The 24,666-nt window shown below is 41.5% G+C and overlaps 1 protein-coding gene across 3 annotated transcripts in view; it reads right to left on the minus strand.

The window, feature by feature from the left end:
* Window positions 1–24,666, minus strand: part of LOC147449450 (uncharacterized) — a 279,835-nt gene that overhangs the window by 13,085 nt on the left and 242,084 nt on the right. Inside the window, exon 4 of one of the 3 annotated variants that reach the window (XM_086521896.1) lies at window positions 11,591–11,901. The exons of the other annotated variants lie outside the window; for them this stretch is intronic. The gene's annotated coding sequence lies outside the window, so the exon portion shown is untranslated. Of the gene's footprint in view, window positions 1–11,590; window positions 11,902–24,666 lie in introns of those variants that run through there. 3 annotated transcript variants of the gene reach the window in all.

Consider the following 24,666-nt stretch of genomic DNA (forward strand, 5'->3'; position numbering starts at 1 on the left):
GGGTGAAAGTGTTGATATTCCTCTTCAAAAGTCCTCCCTCAGCTGGAAAACTCACGCCACCGTGAGTGATGTGCAAATTTGAAGCCATTTCAGACCTTTTTTGACCATTTTTTGATCCTTTTTGACCCAGTTTTGGCCCCTGGCGAGCATTTTTCGTAGGAAAAACCTCAAACGGACTCCAAAATTCACCAAATTTTGCACGCTTGATCCTTGATACCCAAATCACATTTCCACATCCCCACATTCCATTTTTTACCACTTCTAGGGCGATGCACGTATTACCGCAGATCAGGTGCCACAAATAGACAGTTACTGCATGTCCCAAACTTCTTGAGCAGGATGAGAGTACCCACACTTCTCTCTTGAATTATTTAAATTCTAGAAAGCTCAAACACATTATCTAGAGCCAAAATAAGTCACCTAGAACCATAGCCAAGGCCCCGATACCCTATACGGGCATGTACATGTGTCCGACTGCTAGCGCACGAGCCTGACTATTTACAATGTGTACACGTTGCATCTTTTTTTGAACTTGAAACCACTTAGTAAATCTCCCAAATGCATGTATTTACATATTTTTGTACATATGACCGTGCATATACGCACTACTTTGTACATAACAAAAGTGGTTTATCATCATTGCCCAACCCCAAGTAGAGCATTTATGCTCAACACTTGCATCAAACAGTTACAAAAAAACTGCAAACGTGACCCCAAAATTCCTCGAGGATCATAGGGAAACTTGTCAATCTTCATAGCACCACCTGTATGCCCAAGACTTCCACTCACACCAAATAAGAAAGCCTTTATCTTCTTGCATGAATGCCATCGTCCACCTGGATCCTAGGAATAATCTGAATCTTCTCCAAGGTTGGCACATGCCATGTTGTACCATACTTTGTTCCGATCAGCAGAACCCACAAATACCTCAAAATGCAACTCATAACTAGAGCCCATTTGATTGACAACCATAAATCCCACATTATCTTCTTGATACATTGATTGCTCTTCACTCCCCATGCCCAAGAGACAATCAGTTCAAGCATTAACAACTCTATTCCAAAGTTGGAAACACGCTTCAAAAACACTATCATCAGCATCTATTTCTTCCAGATAAGACATTTTCCACTTGAAAAGACAAAGACATGCATACAAGGCCACATAAGACATCATTACCCAGTCTTCATCATGCCAACTAGCCCCAAGACTCACTGATTGCCAATCAGGATCGTCACGGATAGAGGGATATGGCCCGAACATACATTGAAGCATGTGAAATGCATCCATAAGATCACTATGCAAGCAAAAGGTCACTTTAACCTCCTTGTCTACCCCATCCTCAAGAAGTTTATACTTAACAACCGTAGGTCGCATATTCTCACGGACATCCCTTGGAGATGGCACTAGCATCAAATCCTTGCACACATAGAACTCATCCATATAACCTTCATGACCCAATGTCTTTGCATCACAACCACTATAGGGTTTCCCAACCCCTAGCTCTGGTAAAGCACATAGATCCAAGAACACATCAACCATCATAGCATCATTATCTCCTACGTCATCTTTGCTTGATGTGGAAACTCCCTGACCATAGCCCATCATTTCATCATCAATGCAAGCATTCATGCCATGTTGCTGCAAAGCTGCTTCCCAAAAGATACGTTTCTCTTTGTGCAAGGCTACCATATCCTTCAATGGATCTAGTGACTCTATGTCATCATCACATACATCATCGCACCAACTCTCACAAACATCAGATGTGTCACCATCATAGGTTGCCTCATCCTTGTCAATTTTAGTTTCATCATCTTCACTTTCCGTGCTAGTGCTCAAACTTTCACATTTGTCTACTGCGTCCTTGCCATTTTGCACCATTGGCATGTGTATGCTCTCCAAAATTGCTTCACATATTTCATTTGCATCGACTTTGCGTATATGGAATCCACACCTATATCCAAGCTATTATCCTTGCTAGCATGAGCACCTGCAACTATGACTTTATGCACATAAAGGTCATCCACACTATCCATACCACGTATTGAAAAAGGGAACTTCATGCCTGTGGCAACGCATAGCTTTCTTTCTTTTTGCAGTGCTATCTTCAATGCTTCACACATGGAATTCGGCTCTTTCTATTGCACTTTCACTTTAAGGATTGGTCGTAACAAACTCGTGAACACCTGTATTCTTTGGCTATTTGTAAATGCGGAATAAACTTCCTCTTTAGACATGGCTTCCACATGCAATAGAGCATCTTTCCACACTCTCCAAGCATCATCAAATCTTGACCAAAAATCTGCAACAGACTCGTGCTCTTGCATAAACAAACTAGTGACCTGTTTCCATGCATCTTGGTGAGGAATCACCTTTTTAAACCGCTTCAAAAAGCATATCTTAAAGCTGTCCCAATTCACTTTGTCATCCTGTGACAATTTCTCAAACCATTCTCTTGCATTACCTCTGACCACCACATTGATACCTACAAGCTTTTGCGCCTCACTTGGAACTCCACGGCATAAACATGTCAAGTCGAACTCATATGATGCAAGCCAATCGTCTGCATCCTCAGAACCTGTGAAAATTGATAGTTGGAATGGCACCACCATCATGAAACTGCCTTCAACATCCAAAATTTGTGTACATCACTGCTCAAAATCCAAATTGTGGGTGCACAACCGGCAATTTTCGCTCCCCAGCATGATCGCCAAAGGATGATGGAGCAAAAGATGTCGTGCGCACACTCACACACCCAGACAACTAAACACAACACAAGGAATCTACTTGAATTCCTCACCTCACTCACTACCACTCAAAAGCTCCCTAAAAACTCTACCCACAAGCTCAATTCGAACTCCAAACGCCTCGACCAACAAGCCCTTACCTGCCCGCAGACACTACAAGGTGAGTCGAGGTGATCAACACTTGAAATCACGCTTGATGGTGACCAAAATATGCAAGAAAAACCATCAAAAAACCAAAAACTCCAGCCACAAAAGGACACTCTCAAACCATTGCAAAATCTTCACCAAATTCCACTCTGTTGGACTCTTTGGAGTAGCGCCAACCCTAATGGCACCGATACAGGGTCACATAGTCTTGCAGAAAGCCGCACCTTCTTCCCTCAATTCCTTGCACACACACATCCATGGAGACCTCAGAACTCCCATAGACTCTCCCAAGTGCAAAATTGAAGAGAGAAATCTCTCATTCACTCCTCCACACACTCGAAAACAGGACGCGAACGCGACGGGACTGCACTAGACCACCTGTAGGAACCCTGCTTCCTCCCACACACAGAGGGGTGAAAGTGTTGATATTCCTCTTCAAAAGTCCTCCCTCAGCTGGAACACTCATGCCACCGTGAGTGATGTGGCAATTTGAAGCCATTTCACACCTTTTTTGACCATTTTTTGACCCTTTTTGGCCCCTGGCGGACATTTTTCGCAGGAAAAACCCCAAACGGACTCCAAAATTCACCAAATTTCGCACTCTTGATCCTTGATACCCAAATCACATTTCCACATCCCCACATTCCATTTTTGACCACTTCTAGGGCGATGCACGTATTACCGCAAATCAGGCGCCACAAATAGACAGTTACTGCATGTCCCAAACTTCTTGAGCGGGATGAGAGTACCCACACTTCTCTCTTGAATTATTTACATTCTAGAAAGCTCAAACACATTATCTAGAGCCAAAATAATTCACCTAGAACCATATCCAAGGCCCTCATACCCTATACGGGCATGTACATGTGTCCGACTGCTAGCGCATGAGCCTGACTATTCACAATGTGTACATGTTGCATCTTTTTTTGAACTTGAAACCACTTAGTAAATCTCCCAAATGCATGTATTTATATATTTTTGTACATATGACCGTGCATATACGCACTACTTTGTACATACCAAAAGTGGTTTATCAACGTCAAGACTCAAGACCCTAAAACACTTGAGGAGGCCATAGTGAAAGCACACATTCATGATAATCTGGATGAAAAGAAATCACACAATTATCACGTGTCTGCTAATACACATGGCACTACACGCACACAATATGGGCACAATAAAAGGAAATTTCTAGTAGCCAATTCTAAAGCAGCTAAAAAACCCAAGGGGTCTCGTGGTCCTCTCTCTCTTGAGGAATTTGAGAAGGCTAAAAAAGAGAAGCTATGCTTTCAATGCTTAGGAAGAGGCCATGGAAAAAAGTTCTATCCCAAGGGGAAATCTGCAGCTCACGGCAAGGAGAAAGCAGTGCACATGGTGCAACTGTGCCTCTTGAATCTTCCTCACCTTTCTCCACAGTGGAGGTAACACACACCAAGGTGGTGCATGAATGTTGTATCACAGCTTCCATGTGGCAACAGACCTTCAGTCCACATGAGTTAATGCGTATGCACGGATCTCTTCAAGGGCACAAGGTGTGTATCTTGATAGATGACGTTGCTACTCACAATTTCATTAACTATGGATTAGTGAAAAAACTCAAATTGACGTAAACTCTGAGTTTCCAATGTTACAAGGTAGCGATGATGAATGGTTATGATGCCAAAGTATGGGATACTCAAGTCAGAGTTGTACCATTGGAAATACAAGGCTATTCCACATCCTTGGATTTCCAAGTTATGAATATGGAGAGGACAGATGTGGTACTTGGTAGGGAATGGTTGCATAGCCTAGTACCATTCCTCAATGCCGCATGCTTCTCTCCTATCTCTTCCAGCAATGGCTACTTCTCAACAGGCAAAGCTTTCTAGTGAATTAAAATTTTTATTAAAGGAATTTCATGATGTTTTTCCTAGTGATTTTCCATCAGGATTACTGCCGACACGATCTGTGCAACATGTCATTTGCGTGGTTACACGTAGTAAACTAATTAGTAAATCACCCTACAGAATGAGTTAATCTGAAGTTGCTGAGGTGGAATGTCATCTTGCTGATTATCTTAATAGAGGGTTTATCCAACCGAGTTCTTCACCATGGGATTCTCCTATTCTATTAGTGAAGAAAAAGGATGGTAGTATGCGCATGTGTGTATACTACCGTGGATTAAATGCAGTCACTGTTAAGAAATGATAACCATTACCATGCGTGGATGAGTTGTTTGACAAGCTCACTCATGCTCGTATTTTTATAAAGATAAACTTGCGGCGGCCGGGCTATCACCAAGTACGTATTCGACTTGCTGGTATACCCAAAACAAGGTTTGGACATTACGAGGTTTTGGTTAAGCCTTTTGGGTTAACCAATGCGCCCGCAACATTCATGACACTCATGGATAGTGTCTTGAGACTGTACTTGGACAAATTTGTTATCGTTTTTCTCGATGAGATTCTTGTATATAGTGCTTCTAAGGAAGAACACTTGTAACATCTAAGGCAGGTGTTTGAATTGTTACGACATGTTATCTCAGCTACTGGATTGCACATGGATCAATCCAAAGTGGATGCCATTTGGAGGTGGCCTTCTCTTAAAAATCTGGAAGAGTTACAGATTTTCTTGAGATTTGCAGGTTTTTATCAAAGGTTTGTTAAAAAATATGCTAATATTGATGTTTCCATGACGGACCAACCGAAAGGCAAAGGAAAGACCTTCCAGTGGGGGGCCGCCCACTAGCATAGTTTTGATACACTCGAGGATGCATTAGCTACAACTCCTATTCTAGATATTGTGGATCCTTTGAAACCATTCGTTTTGGAAACGGATGCCAATAACTGTGCTATTCGAGTAGTCCTTCAAGAGGGGAGGCCAATTGACTTTGAAATCAAGAAGCTTGATTTAGCGCAGCAGAATTATTCTGCTTATAAACGCGAACATGCTTTGAAGCCATGGCAACATTATTTGTATGGAGCTCAGTTTGAGATCGTGTTTAACCATGAAATCATAAAACGGTTTACACAGCAAACCGACTTGAAGGGTCGAAAGGCTAGGTGGGCTGAGATCCTTCAAGAGTATGACGCAAAGCTCTAGTATCGTAAAGAATGATACAACGTTTTATGGTCGGGTTGGCAACTAAAAAACTCCAGCAAGTTAAGGATTTTCTCCAAGACCATATGGATATGCTCAAACTCGCTCGTCAGAATGTCTGGCAAGCGCAGGAATGGTATAAGAAGTTCACTAATGAGAAACATCGACAAGTTATCTTTGAGTAAGGGGAACAAGTTTTTTTACGTGTGCCAGAGCATTCGAAAAGTCTGAAGACTGGGTCAACACCTAAATTATCTCCAAGATTTTGTGGGCCTTTCATGATACTCAAGCGAGTTGGTGATTGTGCCTACAAACTCTCGTTACCGACACACTGTCGTGTCCATCCGGTATTTCATGTAAGCCGTTTACGTAAACAATTACATGGGGACGACAATGTCATTGACCAACAGATTTTGGTCAATTTTGTTGAACCTTCTACCCCACCGTATGAACCTGAGTGGATTCTTGAAATCATGATTTGCGTACACATCATCATGTACATCGACAAGCTTTAATCAAGTGGAAAGATCGACCTGAAGAAGGCGCCACTTAGGAAAACATTAGTGCTCTTAAGAAGAAGTTTCTCACTTTTGTTTTCGAGGACGAAAACACTTCTCCAAGGGGGGAGTAATGTCAGGCCAAGGGCTAGAGGGAAGCGCTCAACCTAGGGAGTCAAGGACTTAGACCAAGGGCTGGCTGAAGGTGTGGACAAGGGATCATTTATGGCAAAGGGCGATGGGCCCTCCTATAAAATGTTGGCTGGGAGGAGGATCCGACATTCAATCTCCTCTTGATTCTACATTCCAAAAGCTGTGGATAACAGATCGTCAACCATCCATTTAGCGGCCTATGCACCGGCTCAGTTCTCAAGGAACCCGACAATTGTTTAGCTCAAGTTTATGAAGTCAAAAGAAAATGACGGAGTTTGCTAGAGGGCAACGACAAAGGTCAGTTGGACGAGGATGAAGTACCAGTACTCAGTTAGCTTCCTCGGTACCCGGGAGGTACTACCACAATCATGACTGTGATTCGTCCCTTCGTCTGGCTTGAGAGTTTGAAGGCAAAGGCAAAAGTAGGAACTCATAGATAGACAATGACAAAGGCAAGTTGGACAGAGATTACAGTAATAAAGATTTGACAGAGGAGATCGGCATGGCATTGGTGATGGTGGCCACAATGGCCTTGATGTTAGATTTCTAGTCAAATGACAGATGTCACCACTAGCTTCAACCAGAGAGAGGCTTGTGAGTGGCAGAGAGGGGCAAGGAAGCAATGATCCCTATAATTAATTTGGACCCTTGTGTGGGAGTTCAAGTTAGTGGTGCTTCATCCCATACGTCGGAGTTCAATGCACATGCATCTGGCAAGGAGCCAATCAGATGCCTAAAACACTATGGATGGGCTAGCCAATTCATTGTTGTTTGTCAAATTTTGGATAGCATGTGTTCCAAAAGTTCATTATCTTGGAGTTTTATATTTTGGACGTGATGTTATCATAGTTCACAAATTATGGGGATTATTGGACGTAGTATGGTCTACAGTTCAAAGTTTATACAAAGGAAATCAATGCTCAAGACGACATTACTTTCAGGTACAAGGTTAAGGAGAGCAACACCAAGGTGTATCGAGTTGGTGACCACTACTAGGGTGTCCATGGTAGCTTCTTCATCGACTTGGTTTCACTATTGATGTCCACTATGAGCTGCAAAGAGGGTGTTAAAGTTTAGGCATCTCAAGTGAGCTGCCCAATGTGATCCCATTATTTAGTTTGTCTTTTAGGTAATTATTTTACTTATTTGTCAAAGTCTTGCATAGGGAAATTTACTAGGATTTTTGTATAAGCAACCCCTTACCTCCATTATATACACATTCAATTATTCATTGCCAAGGTTGATTGGTTCAAGAGTCTCTCTCTCTCTCTCTCTCTCTCTCTCTCTCTCTCTCTCTCTCTCTCTCTCTCTCTCTCTCTCATAACTCCCCTTCGTCTCTACGCTTCGGCATTGTCAACTTTGACAATGTTAAAGTTTAAGCATCTGAAGTGAACTACCTAATGTGATCCCATTATTTAGTTTCGCTTTTAGGTATTGATTTTACTTATTTGTCAAAGTCTTGGGTAGGGCAATTTTTTGGGATTGCTATATAAGCAACTTCTTGCCTTCATTGTATACACATTGATTTATTCATTGCCAAGGTTGATTGGTTTAAGAGACTCTCTCTCTCTCTCTCTCTATATATATATATATATATATGTGTGTGTGTGTGTGTGTGTGTGTGTGTGTGTGTGTGTGTGTGTGTGTATATCTTGTGCTCACTCCCCTTGGTCTCTACGCTTTCGCATCATCGACTTTGACGTGGTATCAGAGCTTTGTGCTCCTTGAAGGCCTTGGCGTGGAGGAGCAGCTCTCGGAGAAGAGATCCCGGAGAAGAAGAGAATTGTGGACCCCTGTCTCGCCGACAGTTCTCACCCCAGCCTCTGGACATAGCCTAGAAGCGCAAACCTTTTACAATGTTTCAAAACATTGTCTGCAGGCAGCAGTACTTGGAACAACGACCTCGCTTGGCGATGCCTTGCCCTTGCTTGAGCTAATGCTATGAACTAGAAACGCCTTGGGACAAACTCCCTCCTTGGGTGACATCTCTGCTCCTAGTGTTCTGAAACGCACTACTTCTTTATGGCTCTCCATTGGTGACAACCCTCCGCACCCTATCCATCTTTTAAAGTGTGACAAGGTACGCAATTACCTGACCTTGAAACTTCAATACGTCCCTACCTTGCTTGAGGCGTGATGACAACGACCAAATATAAACCAAAAGTTATGGATAACGGATTGTCAACCATCCATTTAGCACCCTATGCACCGGCTCACTTCTCACAAAACCCGACAAGTTGTTTGGCTTGAGTTTGTGAAGGCAAAAGCAAATGGCGTAGTTTTGTAGAGGAAAATGACAAAGGTCAGTTGGAAAAGGATGGCAGTACCACTACTCAATTAGCTACCTCGGTAGCTGGGAGGTACGACCACAATCATGATTGTGATTCAATCCTTTGTTTGGCTCGAGAGTTTGAAGCCAAAGGCAAAAGCAAGAACTCACAGATAGACAAGGACAAAGGCAACCTGGACATATATTATGGTAATAAAGATTTGACAGAAGAGATCGGCATGGCACTTGTGGCAGTGGCCTCGATGTTAGATTTCTAGTCAAATGACAAGTGTCACCACTAGCTTGAGCCAGAGAGAGGCTTGTGAGTGGTAGAGAAGGGCAAGCAATCAATGCTCCCTATAATTAATTTGGACCCTTGTGCTGGAGTTCTTGTTATTGGTATTTGGTCCTGTAGGTCGGAGTTTAATGCACATGCATTAGGCAGGGAACCAATGAGATATCCAAAACACTATGGATGGGCTAGCCAAGTCATTCTTGTTGGTCAGATTATGGACATGATGTTTTCCAAAAACTCATTATCTTGGAGTTTTATATTTTGGATGTGATGTGTTCAGAGTTCACGAATGGGGATTAGGACGTCATAAAACAAGGCATATCTTTGTGTGAAGCTTCCCAATATACAAGAGACATGCTTAATTTTTAAGATTATGGACAAGAAGATAGAGAAGATTGGAGCTAATATTGCTAAAGACATAGAGGACTGTGATAATTTAACTTTTCCACTACGCAATGCATTATCCATTGTGGTTGGTAGGGCTATCTAGTTGTCACTACAAAGATCTTCCTGTTAAAGTTTAGGCATGTCAAGTGAATTGACCAATGTGATCCCATTATTTAGTTTGTTTTTTTAGGTATTTATTTTACATATTTGTCAAAGTCTTGGGTAGGGAAATTTATGAGAATTGCTATAGAAGAAAACCTGTTGCCCCCATTGTATACACATTCAGTTATTCATTGCCAAGGTTGATTGGTTCAGGAGACTCTCTCTCTCTCGTTCTCTCTCTCTCTCTCTCTCTCTCTCTCTCTCTCTCTCTCTCTCTCTCTCTCGTTCTCTCTCTCTCTCTCTCTCTCTCTCTCTCTCTCTCTCTCTCTCTCTCTCGCCTTGGTCTATAGGCTTCCGCATCGTTGACTTTGACATGGTATCAGAGCTCCTTGGTGAAGCTTAGTGCTTAAAGCCCTTGGCGTGGAGGAGCAGCTCTTGGAGAAGAGCCAGAACCATGGAGTATGTTCAGCAATGTTGGACCACCAACCGCAGCACAGGCTACAGGAGAAACTAGATATAGTTTGGACAAAAGAGCATTGTTGCTCATAGCCAATGGAGGTTTCAATGGACTAAGACTAGCTTACCAACAGAGGGGTTCCCAAGGAGCTCCACGAAAACCGTTGGGACCTTGCTATAAATGTGGGGGCAACCATCTTATAAAAGAATGTCCTCATTTGGAAATTGTACGAGTGAATGCGTATTGTCCAGATTGCGGCATCACTCATTTGATTGCCGATTGCCCAAAAAATCCAAACAAAGCATTGAAAGCAACCATAAACCTTTTGGAGGCTATCCCTTCAAGCAATGGTTCTAAGAATGAAACGCTTATACCCATACAGGTAATCACATGAGCTGAGGCTCAAAAAGAAAAAGAGGGACTTGGAAATGAAGGACCAGGAGGTAAAACACCTAGCATCGAACAAAAAAGTCAACGAAACACGTGGAAAGCTAGAAAAGCACAAGTAGAATTTAGGAATGAACGAGAACAAAATGTCCTAACAGAAGAATTACAGTGGACCAAAGACAGGCTAGAAAAACTTGAAAAACGAGCACTTTAAAAGTCAGAAACACCAACAAAGATCAAGCTTGAGAAGAAATCAAAATCCAAAAGTGCGGGATCAGGCGGATCGGTGCTAGTGAAAAACGTAAATGAACATCTAGACGCACTCTTGAAAGCATATGACTCAAGGCTTAAAATTGACCAAACTCGGGAACAAAAATGGATGACATATGCGGAGTTGGAAAAATAGAGACTGGAAATGTGTCAAAAGATGATCCAAACTGCACAAACGTTACTAGAACCAACTCCAAGGAAACAGGTTGAGGAGGTAGAGCTTCTTGGGCCAATAACGAGGAACCCTCCAACACATGGATGGACCAACTAATTGTTAGTCCAGAAATTGAATTAAAACTTGAACATTCAATAGAACTATCTATGCTAAAAAACGAAGGCAAAAGGAATTTTTTGATAAGCATGTACATTCCAAAAATTTCAAAACAGGCCATTATGTCTTGCTTTATACGTTGAAACAACATACAAAGAAACTTAAAAAGCGAGGGATGGGACCCTTTGTGATTAAAGATTTATCACTAAGTGGGGCCGTCAAGCTTGCTAGATTGGATGGGGAGGAAATGCCTAACTAGATAAGTGGCTGCCGACTAAAAAGATTTCATCTACCACTAACCCCAAATATGCTCCAGACAATCCATCAAGCAAAGAAAAGGATGCACGAAAAACAGAACATTGTTTCCGAAGCTCAAGCAGAGGCTAAAGAAAAGATAGCAAAAAAGAAGCTTCTTCGACGGTAACAACATGGACCATCTCTAAAGATAAATGCAATTCGGGTCACAGAATTTGACAACGAGACCATACAAGAGCGTGAAATTGATGTCAAAATTTAAAACAATCAAGTGAAGACAACAACGATACTTGATTCGGGAGCTCAAGTCAACTTGATCTCCTACAACCTTTACAAGCAAATTCAACTTGACAACCAATTACAGGAGACGGAGAACGAGCTTCAAAGTTATTCGGAGGATGGATAGTGCTTAGAGTACAGTTAAATCAACATGACTATCCGCATATATTTTATGTGGTCGAAGATAGGAGCACACAACATGCAATATTACTAGGAGAACCTTGGCAGAAAAGTTATAAGGTACAACTTGACTGGAGTCAAAACACTGTAAATATACAATCTGATTCGGCAAAACAGCAAGTTCCTTTTGCTACAAGGGCAGAAAACAAACAATCAGTCCTGCAATTGACGGACAAAGGTAAGCAACCCTTACCAGTACCCATTGACCAAAAAGAGATTACAAAGAGAAATTCAAGCCAGCAAGATCAAGTCTCAAAGGCAAAGACCCTAGTATACAACTGGAGCATCATACATCATAATTCAAAGAACATAAGTCACCAAAGAGTACCCCAACACAAACAACAGGGTCAGTACAACAAAGCTATCAAGCAGATTTGGGTCCGAAAAGATCAATTGACCAAGAAGGAGAAACCATAAATTAACGTTGACCCTCCAACCACATATTATACAAACAGGAAGCCGAAACCAAACTCTTGTCAAAAACAGATATGGGTACCAAAGAAACTACTCAATACTCACAACCGCCATACCAAAATCTGGAATTGAAAGCAACAATTTCAAGAATTGCCAGTACACAACATCTACAACCAGCAAATGGCAAGTTCTAATCAACTAATATCGAAGATTCAGTGGTGGAGACCTAAGCAAAAAACAATCACAGGTACCAAAAGACTGAGCAGCCTGGCTTCACAAACTCTATTGACTATCAAAGAAAGAGCTAGAGGAATAGAGAGCTTATTGTTCAGACGACTTTCCCAGGAGCATACTTCCATGCAAAGCTTCAACATCGACATGGTCGTCCAGGAGGACTTTGACCAGGAAGAGTGGAGGAATCGAGGAATCGACACGCTACAAGTGTAAAAACGGACACTGTTTTCCTTGATTTTATGGATTATTTGTCCTAAAATATTGTGTAATAACAAGATGACACATGACAAACACCAAGACGAGCCTCAAGTGTGTGTATATATCTAAAAAATAGAGGGTTTTAGGCAAAAAGCGAGAAAACGGAGCAATCTGACAAAAAATACTACGGATTGATGTATATAATGGGTTGTTATGATATTACCTAATTATCTCAATTTTTGATAATTTCCGGGTCAAGTTAGATATTTTTCTTTATTTTTTATTGTTTTCAGCCAAAAACAAAGAAAATAGAAAAAGCAAGTGAAATAAAACTTTGGCAACAAAAGAAAAATACAGGAGTGATCAATAAGAAATTGACAACTTATGGTGAAGACGGGGTGCAATTATGCAAAAAAGTTGGGAAAAGCCAAATTGGCAGATCTTTGGCCAATTGATAAATCTTTCAAAAATAGAGCAACCGGAGTCCAAATGCATAAATTTTTGAGTCTAAAGTACATATCACAACAAGATAGGAGCACATGTCAAATTTGGTAAGAAGTGGTCCAGGAACCCCGGTATAAGTTCTTTTGGGCCCATTTAATAGCTCATTTTCACTATTCACAAGTGAGAGAGAGCTTGAGAGACCTAGAGCGATTGGATCTTCTGCGACTTCGTACGATGCACATGACACACCGACCGGCACCAGATACGAGAGGTAGAATCGTTACCATAAGCTTTTCTTGTTCTACACTCTCTTTTCGCGAAAAAACTTTGAGAATCGGCAATGTAGCTTCGCAAGAAAGAAACTGAAAAGAGCCCGCAATGCATCAACCACCCAACTGGTTGCTACGAGACTTGATGGGAGGTTAACCCTAAGCTAAAAGAACACCTCTATGACCTCCAATGAGGGTTTGGGTCAACCAAAAAAACCCTAACCTTTTCGGACACGCCAAAGATTAATCAGAAACGAATTGCCAAAACGACACAAAAATTTAAGAGAAGATACATCTCAAGCATGTCTATAAGCCAAGTAAGTCTCCGTCCAAATCGACCATCAAAAAGTGGGTCAAAACATTGGGCAAGGCTTCGAGGCCGCAAAGCAAACTTCAAAGGCTTCATCGACATATCATCAACAACCAATATATAAGATCAAACGTCAAGAAAAATTGTCGTCGACAGTCTCCTCAACAAAAGACGCTATTTGAGCGACAAATCATCAAAAGGGGCATATGTGAGTCCAAAGGATTCATTATAGCCACAGGAGGATTCCTAGAGACATCCACATGCGGGGGAAATAGAGATCAAGATGAATCCGTAAGTTAACATGGCCACAATGGAGAAATTCCTTCCGAAGACTGAAATACCAAGAAGAGAGTTTCAAAACTGATCACTTGACTTTTTTAAAGTGAAAAACAGATAGCAGAGCTTAAGGCACAATCACCAACCACCTCAAAGCATCAATATCAGTTTTTATCACAGTAGACTTCATACGCGTATATAGTCTCACATACAATTTTTGCACAAGAAACACTCATGAATTCACAGCATCATTCTGCATACCCTCTAGATGCAACATACAAAATTTCATTGAATCTGGAGCTATAACAGGCACCCAAGAACCAAAAAATGCAAAGTCTCAACCTAATCTCAATATTTGACTTTAGATTTATAAAAATGGCTCCAAATCATGTGAAATTTTGTGCACAACATAAACCTAGCCCAAACATCATATGATTATGCCCAAAAATGCATTCTTTAAAATACTCATATAGAGACTAGCCCAAATATCATAAACCTAGCCCAAATATCATATGACTATGCTAAAAATACGTGTATAAAGACTAACTCTGCAATAAGGGAGTGTTGCTAACAAACTGATCATCCAAACTTGTAAAGTATATCATACCAAGCCTCTACACCAAATTGGGAATGTATTGGACATCACTCACTTCATTATCAAAAACAAAGTGTCATAGCCTAATTTATGGCCTTAAGCTCAAGAATACTTACCCAATTTCATGGGTGCACCTATCACATCCTTATAAACCTCATGGACTAGGTCTGCAGCAAGTCTAGGTCAAGGATTCTCAAGGAAACTTTATACACGTATAAAATCTAGAAGCCTTGATATGGCTGGCTAGCTGGGATTTAAAGCCTTTAGCTCTTGGAACACATCATCATGAGCCCTCTAACACACATCAATCACAATTGGAGGTGATGTGACCTTCATTCATTCAAAAAAGCTAAACATGTGTAATGACATCTTTTGAAGCCTTTTAACAAAGTCCACTAGTTCAAAGTCATATCAGAATTCATGGACACTTTACACAAGCCATACAACACCAGCCTGTGGAATTTCTAACTATTTAACATCAAGAGTCTTTATATACGTATAAAGTCTAAGCTGCCATATTGCAGCAAAACCAAGAAATTCTCAGTTGTGGTTTATGCATCATGTTGCATACAATGCATACCTTCAATTTGGATAGGTTTGAACTAGATAAAGACCACTTGCAGTACAAAAGCAGAAAGTTACTCCTATGGAGTAATCTAGACCCATCCAATTAGCCCATACCCAAATGAGGATCAGAGTGATAATGCGAGTTCCAGACACCAAAGGAAGCTATAGAAGAAGCCTAAGTCAGAAAACTCAAGGATGACTTGATATGCGTATGAAGTCTCCCATTGATGAAATGAGACAGCGAGGCAAAACTCTACTCCAAGGATTTTATCCGAACAAAAGTAACCCAAAGCTCAAATCCCATCAAATTTTGTGGCCATGTACCCATCTTAACCCTAATATCGGAATCCCAAGCTCCATAAGTGAAATCTGGCTCCAAACCGAGGAAGAGAATCCAAAATCCAATTTCATTGTCACAGATGGGTATAATATGCTAGTGACTACTTACACTGAAAGTTTGAGTCATTTGTAACATAGTAGACTTCATACGCGTATAAAGTCTCACTGCTTTGAAGATGAACCTGGAAATCAACCTTGATCAATCTAAGCCTCCACAGCAGGATTATGAGGACATCTACCGAATTTCATCCCATTTAAGCCTCATATACCTAGAACTCAGCCAAAATCTAGTTTCAAGCCTGCAGGGAGTTCTAGTGGTCACAGCTTATCTAAACAATATCCAAATTGAAATCCAGATATATATTCATGAAGTACATGATGGATGTTGCACTTATGTGAACTATCACTCTGTTTTGAGGCACTTAGACTTCATACGCGTATGATGTCTCATAACATAATTCAACACCCAAAAGCAATCATCATCATATGCACTGCACCCTTAGGCCCTAGTTAGACCGTTTTCAATTTATAAGTCATTTGGAGAGATAGAAACTAAGAAAATGCAGGATTATCTAACTTAATCCTTTGAAGTGTCCACAGGATTTATGGAGGCAGTAAATCACCAGCAAAGAAGAAGAGGATGTCTGTAAAAGACATTATTGCGGCCAGTGAACCCTATACACTACCAGAGGAAACACTCAAGCCTGTGAAGGCCTTGGTAGATGAGGTCACATTAGAAAAGGAAGGGATTGTAGTATATCAAGGCATTGTGAGAGACACACAAGGCAGCACAGTGGATATCCCAATGAATCCACGGGAGATGTTAGAAATGGCCAATAGAGAAGAGAACCTCCACCAGCTAGAAAGAGCGGACCTTCATAACTTCTACAAAGCACCACCAGCAGGTGTAGATGTTTAGAGAGTATATGAGCTAGTCAGCTCTATTCAAAAAGATGCCAAGGCCGTGATAACAACTTTGGATGGCCAAAAAACATATGCTCTAATCACACCTCAAACCATAGTAGATGCACTTGGGCTACAGAATAGGGGAAGCTCAGTTTGAGAAAGAAGAGAGGAGGTGAAGGTCTATGCACAAAAAAAAAAAATCAGACATTCTAAGACCTGGTGGACCCAAGGGCTGCAAAGATACGAAAACTCTACAACCAATAATTCCATGTTTGCAGCAAGAGGCCACAGAAATACACAACTCCTCCCCATGTTGTGGCAACAACTATAACATGAGCTTTGAAAAGCAACATACCCAGAGAAGTGAACTACGCCCAATACGTGCATGAACAAGTGGTTGGCATGGGCATGGAAAAGCCCAAGTACATTTGAGGAGGGGAAACCTTGACGAAGATTGCATATGAGACAATCGGAGCAAGAGGACATTGGCTAGAGCCACCAACATAGAATGAGTGGTTCAAAGTGAAACCTGATATCGGAGATGAGCCGGTAAAAGAAATAGCTCCACCCATCAACATCAGGCTAAGAAGAAAGTTGCAAATAGTGCTTGAAGACGAGCATGTGGAGCCACCAAGGAAGACAGGGAAAGCAGCATTGGCCAGGGAATCCAGACCCAAGGAAACACACAGTCAAAAAGCTGCTCGGATTGAAAGATTGATAGAACAATTCAGAGCATTAAAAGGAGATTTTGAAGATACTGGGTGACACACCCGGCGAAGGTTGGAGAAAGCTCCTCCAAACCACTAGAGGACCAGTTTGACCAGGCAAATGAAGAGACGAAAAGGATACTTGATCAACAAAATTTAGAGCGTTTCAAGTACAGAATATCAAACAAAATTTAAAAGAAACATCAGAAACACAGGAGAAGAAGGATCAAGAGGAAGAGAAGAGGAAACACCATCTTCACCACCAAGTTCTCCCACACCTCCTCCGAGCCCAAAACCATCTACACCCGAACCCCAATCTTCACCAAAAGCAAAAGAAGAGGCAACATCTGCACACAGAGATCAGGAAAAGGATGAAAGAAATACTTATAAAGATCTCATCAAGCTGGATATACAATGACAGAGGCTTCTACAATAGTTTATGGTACTCTGAACCCACCATGGGCTGCAAGGGAAGAAGGAGAAAGACAAGAGCTCCCCAGAAACAAGAAAAGAGATGATGAAGTGGAAAACAGGAAGGTAGACCATGAGTCTCAAAAAAGAGCTCCAGATAGATACTTACCACAACCCGGAGTGCCAGGGATGGTTCAAGTCCCCACAGTGCCTCAATGGAGGTCTTTGTATGACCCCTACCGAGCACTACCTGCTGGAGTTATGATCACTACGGGTTATCAGGTTCCATTGGCTGGTCCACTCAACATACCCACAACTAGAAACCTGGTAGCAACAACTGAAGACATAAGAGCCGCCTATCAAATACTGGACAGAGTCAAGACACGGTCTCTTACCATTGCTGAAGAGAACAACATGCTGCATACAAGGGATGATAACATGAAAATGGAACATGAGAACCTCTCAAACCTGGTACAAGATACCCACCTGAGAGCCAAAGAAGCAACGAAGGAGCTCGACACTCTTAATGCAATACTAAGGGAATCTGAGAGAAAAAGAGACACTCTCCTACTAGAGATGACTGAAGCCTCGAGAGTAATCAAGACTTGTTTGGTGGATACAGGCGTATGCACACCAAACCTTGTAAACAGTCTATTTTTCGAAGAAAGCCATGTAATTCAACTTAGGATGAGTTGTAATCGTGATGTAATTAGGCATACCCTCTCTACTTCTTTGAATCTACACCCTTGTAAGATCGGATGGCCGTGGGAAAGCCCCCTTAACTTTTAAAGTCAAAACCCTTAGTTTTAAGAGGAGAATTATCATTAGCAAAAAGGGAGTTGAAAACGTGCACTCTGGAGGCCTCTTACTGCTACAAATTGTAATCTTCTTTTCTCTTGAATTGGTAATCAGAAATTGTTTCTGAATAGCACATTGCGTTCCTTGTCTCTTGCTCTACAATCTAAGTGTAATCATTTTCAGTTCTGGTGGTTCACGACGCATTTTTTGTGAGCTAAATGCATTGATTTGGAGGTTAAAATGGTTGTTTTTTGATGTTTTGACCATGGATAAGTGTTTCTATGCTTAAGGAGGACCTTTCCAAGTACTTCTGTTTCAGTTTTTTGCACATTTTTCGTGATGGATCGTGATTTATGTACCCTTCCCAGATGGTGACAGAACTTGGTAGGATTGAGCCCTTAAGTGTTGTGATACCTCTCCGTAAGTTTCATTGCATTCCGGATTTGTTTAGATGCCGAAAAGGTGTGATGACCTAGGGTGATGAGATTGGACGCATACTGATTGTCTGACTAGGAAGTGGTTGATTTGCTTTTGTCATAGAACGAGTAGCCCTCTGAGTTCACTTTGGTGAGATTGACACTTTCATTAAGTCTCCGTGCCCCATCCCGAGTCGCTTCGTTGCATATTGACATTATGTTAGTACAAAAGAGCTATGATGCAGACATCCGTTGTGGTGACCCGCTAACATTGGCGCCGTTCCTGGGGAAAGAAAAGAAATGTTAGCAGGTTGCTACGACGGACATCTGCAGCATAGCTCTTTTGTACTAACATAATGTCAATATGCGAGGAAGTGACTCGGGATGGGGCACGGAGACTTAATGAGAGTGTCAATCTCACCAAAGTTAACTTAGAAGGCTACTCGTTCTACGACAAAAAAACATCACCCACTTCCTAGTCAGACAATCAGTATGCATCCAATCTCACCACTCTAGGTCATCACGCCTTTTCGGCATCCAAACAAATCCGAAATGCAACAAAACTTAAGGAGAGGTATCACAACACTTAAGGGTTCAATCGTACCAAGATCTGTCATCCTACCGAGTTCTGTCACCATCTGAAAAGGTACATAAATCACAATCCATCACAAAAAATGTGTAGTAAACTGAAACAAAACTACTCGGAAAGGTCCTCCTTAAGCATAGAAACACTTATCTATGGTCAAAACATTAAAAAAAAACCATTTTAACCTCCAAATCAATGCATTTAGCTCACACAATGCATCGCGAACCACAACAAAATTGAAAATGATTACACCTGGATTGTAGAGCAAGAGACAAGGAACGCAATGTGCTATTCGGAAGCGAATTCGGATTACCAGTTAAGGAGAAAAGAAGATTACAATTTGTAGCAGTAAGAGGCCTCCACAATGCACGTTTTCAACTCCCTTTTTGGTAATGATAATTCTCCTCTCAAAACTAAGGGTTTTGACTTTAAAAGTTAAGGGGACTTTCCCACGGCTATCCGGCCTCTTACAAGGGTGTAGACTCAAAGAAGTAGAGAGAGTATTGTCTAATTACATCACGGTTAAAACTCATCCAAGGTTGAATTACATGGCTTTCTTCAAAAAATAGAGTGTTTGCAAGGTTTGGTGTGCATATGTATGTATACACCTGTATCCACCAAACATTCCCCCCTGCCTATTCATTGCACGTCCTCGTGCAAGCTGTCTATGAGCGAGTCTACTGCCTTCTTTCGAGCATTTTCTGAATTTCTGAGCTCTTGCTTCAATCTTGACTTTGGTGGCCAGCTCTCTGAAGGGATTATTACTGAGGGTACTTTGGTAGGCGATGTGGCGGGCTGACAGATCTTTTGTCATTGGATTGAATATGGAAGAGTCCACTTCAAAGAAGCCTGTCATGAAAGCCTCTTCGATGGTCTACATGTAGTGAGAGGACAAAAACATGACTCTTGCATATAATCCCATGATGACATTCCTACTTGGGATTTCTATCTCCATATTCCAACAAATACCCAACGTACCTTCGACAAAAACTTGCCAAGGATGCTCTGCTGCTTCGATATCACTGAAAGTTGTAATGCATGTGATGAGCATTTTGGCAATCTTTACAAGCATCTGATAGGCAAGATTTGGGATCTCCTTCATCATGTTGATTACCCCTTTTAGAGTTTGAACGATGTACTGCTCGGATGGTGGGTTGTTATTGAGAGGTTTTGTGATTACTGGGTAGTTTAGCACCGTTGGTCTTTTGCTTTGCTAAATATAAAAACTGTCCGAGGATCGCCGTCTGTTGATGGGACAGTAAGTGGGGTCCATCCTGAGATGCTGTGAAGTGTTCCTGTAATAGGTTTCATCGGTTGATAACTGATCAAATCATTTTTTCCGCCAGAGGGGTTGATTGTCTATCATTGTCTGAATCTTAAGGGCCGTAACAGGAACCTCCCTATAGTCCCCTTTGCTGTTTGGTACAGGTTCGCGGACATCTTTTGCTGCCATAATTTAACTTCTTGTTGCATCAATGGCAGTGCGATCATCTCGTGCCCGTGATTCTTTACTACCTCATCTGAAGTGATCATGAAGAGGGTAGTCGATTCTAACACCTTCAATTCATATTGCATATAAGATTTGTGCAAAGGATCCTTTACTTTTGAGATCCAGCGCTAAATTTCATCCCTTGTCGACTCCGAAGTGGATGTCATGGTTGGATCTCCAAATTCCTACGTTCCTTTTCCCGTGCTGGTAGTGGGCACCTCTGTTTGATGAGCTTCAAACGTGGATTGTTTGAATCCTCCTCCTTGCTTAAATTCCCCTGGGACCTGCTAATATTTTGTTTGATATGCTCTTAGAGTTGCTAAATCCCCTCTTGTCTCAGCCAACTACCTTTTTAATTCTTTGATTTCCTCATCCTTGCCTTGTTGTAGGACCCTATGACCTGCCGTCATGATTTGTCTGTCATATTTCTCTTGTTCAAGGCTTCTTTCAACTCTTTGATTTCTTGACTCAAGGAGGTAGATCTTGCAGTCCTCGTCGAGGAGGAGGGGGTCTCTTGTATGGCCAGGAGCTGAGTCAGAGATCTGCTAACCACCGCATACGAGCCTTGTAGATTATCATTTTGTTCTCTTTCTCTGGTTAGCTCCTTCTCCAGACGTTGCTGCTTGACCTGCAATGCGGAGTTTGCCTCATTAGATTGTTGCACTTCCTTGTAATAGAAGGCTGCATTCTCTTGTTCTCTTTGCAACTCCGATTGTGCCTGGAGTTGTGCCTTCTCTAGTGCCTCTATTTGTTGCTTTAGCTGCAAGAACTCTGCTGCTGTTTTAGATTCTTCTTTCTTGGTATCTTCTAACTCCTGCTCTTGTAAATTGTAAAGAGCCCTCTGACATTGAAACTATAGCTTAATCTGCTCTAAGTGAGCGTCAATGTCAAAGGATTTAACTATCTCCGCTCCTTCCTCCATGGCCGCTTGTGAGCGTGGCGATCTTGGCCTATGCTGGCCTTTTTGACCCTGATTCGATTGTTTAGCCGTCTCAGCTTGCTTTTCTCTTTGTTTACAATCTTCTAGAGCAGTAGAGGTTGTGGCGGGCTTTGTTTGTGCAGACTCCGTCTCTTGATTCTTTTTGTGTTCCGTCTGCATTTCCTCAACTCCTTGTTCTGTCAAGCCTTCAATTTTTTCCTTCCCTTTTCACGAAGTCTCTGGAGTTGCCTCAACGTCCTTGGGAGAACCAAGGTCTTGACCTTCCTGGTCCTGTGTGTCGTGCTGTTACTCTCCTTGCGAGTGATTTTCCTCTTTTTTGCTTCGATTAGATTCGTCAAATGATTCGAGATCATCGACACATGGCTTCTTTGATTCTTCTTTTTGCCTTTGCTCCATCTTTCACTTGAGTTCATTGTGAATGCGCTCTCGCATGGCACTCGAAATCTCCCGTTTTTCTTCAGTTTCCTACCTCTTTTGTTACTTGATCCTTTCTAAAGCCGTTGTTTGCTTGTGTAGCAGTGGAATATTCTTGGCTTCATCCTCTTCTTTCTCATCATCCGCTTCTGTTCCTTGGGTTTGTTTTTTATCTTGCTTTTGCTGTCAGAGCTTTTCCCTCAATGTCTGAGCTTCTTCCATTGTCCTCCTGGCATGAGTAATGGGGATAGCCTTTGCCACGTGCGCAGTTTTTTTTTTCAACGGGGTATATCCAAGTGTGTATGGGCTGTTCTGCTCCTCCTCCGAAGTCTGGTACTCCGAAGGAGTGTCTCTTGGGTGGGACCCTTCTTCCTGGCTACTTCGAGCATCTGACTCGGTCTTCTTGCTGTCAGAATCCTTTAACGGTGCGCTTTGCCTCGTCTGTTTAACTTCTGGTTTTCGCCTTGTAGAAGGTCCTGCCACTGGTCTTATAGCTCTTTTAGATCTGTGGATCAGATCTATCTGCGCTTCGGCAGGTGGTAGATCCTCGAATATTCCCAGTGCGTGATAAGCAATACGCGTTAACATTGGTCCCCCGTTCATGTAAGCTTTACTTTTTTTACTCCCTTTCAGATTTTCTTCCATAATAGTGTCAAGAAGATAGTTGCCAAAATCACAACTGACCACTCTACCTTCAGCCAAGCCCATTGCCATTACCACGGCCATGTGCAACAAAGGTTCGGTATATCTAGGTGGATTTTGCACCTTGAAATGTTGCGATATAAGGTGCAATGGCAGTTCAGATTCTGAGTATATAAGGTCTTAATACGTCATCTTGTGGCCTTGTTGCTTCAAAAAGGCTTTATCATTGTCTATTGCCTTCATCTTTTGCAAGAGATTGTGCGTCTCTTGCGACAGGTGGAGGGCTTCATTGATAATTTCTGTTGTGATATTTACCTTGACGACTGCCCCATCCTTGTCCATCAATGTTGCTTCCCCATTGTACAAAATTGAACTTATAAGCTCGTGAGCTCGTCTGAAGTCCATACCCCAAGGAGGCAGTCGTAAGAAGTTGTCTAGTTGTAGGCACCTGTCCCCTGCTTGCACTTCTGGCTTTTGGTGCAAAGTCTACATGTCATGTGGAAAGACTGTGGCCTTTACTATTTCTTCGTCTACTGCTTGAAACCTTCCAATAAAAATGTTCACCGGAATTGCTTCAAGTACCTGTTCGGTGATGTGAGCTTTCCCATTTGATGAGATATCGGTTATCTCATAGGGTGCACTCCCTTTGTGATTTCCTTCAAGGCATCTTGTTGTCAATTCTAGCATTGAAAATAAGTTTTAGCCAATGATCAGGACTGTCAAAAAGTGTAAACTCGACCATAGAATGAAAAATGAACATAACTTTGTTAAAACTACTCCAAATTTGACCAAATTTCACTAGTGCATCTAGGATTAATATAGAGACAAGAATGTAATGTAACAGATGAATTTTGGCAAAAAGGAACATGGATCGCAATTCATGTTGGAAAGAATTTTGAAATTCTAAATTTGGGAAGTTATTCCTGGGCATATGGGGATGCTACTGAGCAATTTTCTATGGATTTAGGATTGAAGGTACATGGATCGCGATCCATGTTGGGCAACATTTTGGAAATCTGATGATACCATCTGGTATAGTGCAACTAGATTATGCCTTGGTCCAAAAGTTTTGGGATTTGGATCAATGGTTTGACACTTGGGCTAAATTTTGAAAATCTTTTGCAGACTTAGAGGTTTTTGGCATTTTGAAGTGGATTTTGGGATTCAAATGGCTTGAAACTCCATCGCTTGTCTTTCTTGAACATACTGAATCAAATGGTATGGTTTTTACTTATATTGGGCAAAAAGGTACATGGATCGTGATCCATGTTGAACAAAATTTTGATACAGTTCTTGTGCACATTTGTTCCTATAGGTTTTCCTAGTACACTGGTGAAATTTTTTCAACTTTGACATGTTTTTCCTTATTTTGTCCCATTTTCTAGTTTATGGCCATGTTTTCTCCGTTTTGACCACATCTATTTCTGACAACCATTTTTGGACTCATGTTTTGCCTGAGATCTATCATTGTTTGGATTTTTGATGATTTAGGTCTGTAGCTCATAGCTTTGCCTGGCTCCTTGGAAAATTCTATCAGACACTGAATCCTTTTGAGAAGATAATTTGAATATTGCAATTTTTACCATTTTGCAAGTAAACCTTTTCTTAGTTTTGATTCTTCCACCATCCTTAGGTTACATTTGCTTGTTGATAGACTCCGAGGAGAGTGTGAAGTATCCCAATTGACTTTAGCAGTAATTTGAAAACTTGTCAAGACTCTATCTTTAGCCTTTCTTTATGGGTCTTGCTGGTATTTCAGCATTTGACCTTTCATGAGTTTTTCTTTGGGATCCCACCTTTTTTTCTTGTGAAAATGACCAAAAGACCATTTGCAGACTGAAAGTAGAAATCCTAGAGGATTTGGTGATCTTAAGAGCACTCCTTGTGATCATTTTGCAACACTAGTACTACTTTGTACATTGTCCAGCTAGTGAGCCACT

Source organism: Adiantum capillus-veneris, chromosome 10, assembly GCF_014529385.1.
Source record: "Adiantum capillus-veneris isolate H3 chromosome 10, ASM1452938v2, whole genome shotgun sequence".
Classification (NCBI taxonomy): Eukaryota; Viridiplantae; Streptophyta; class Polypodiopsida; order Polypodiales; family Pteridaceae; genus Adiantum; species Adiantum capillus-veneris.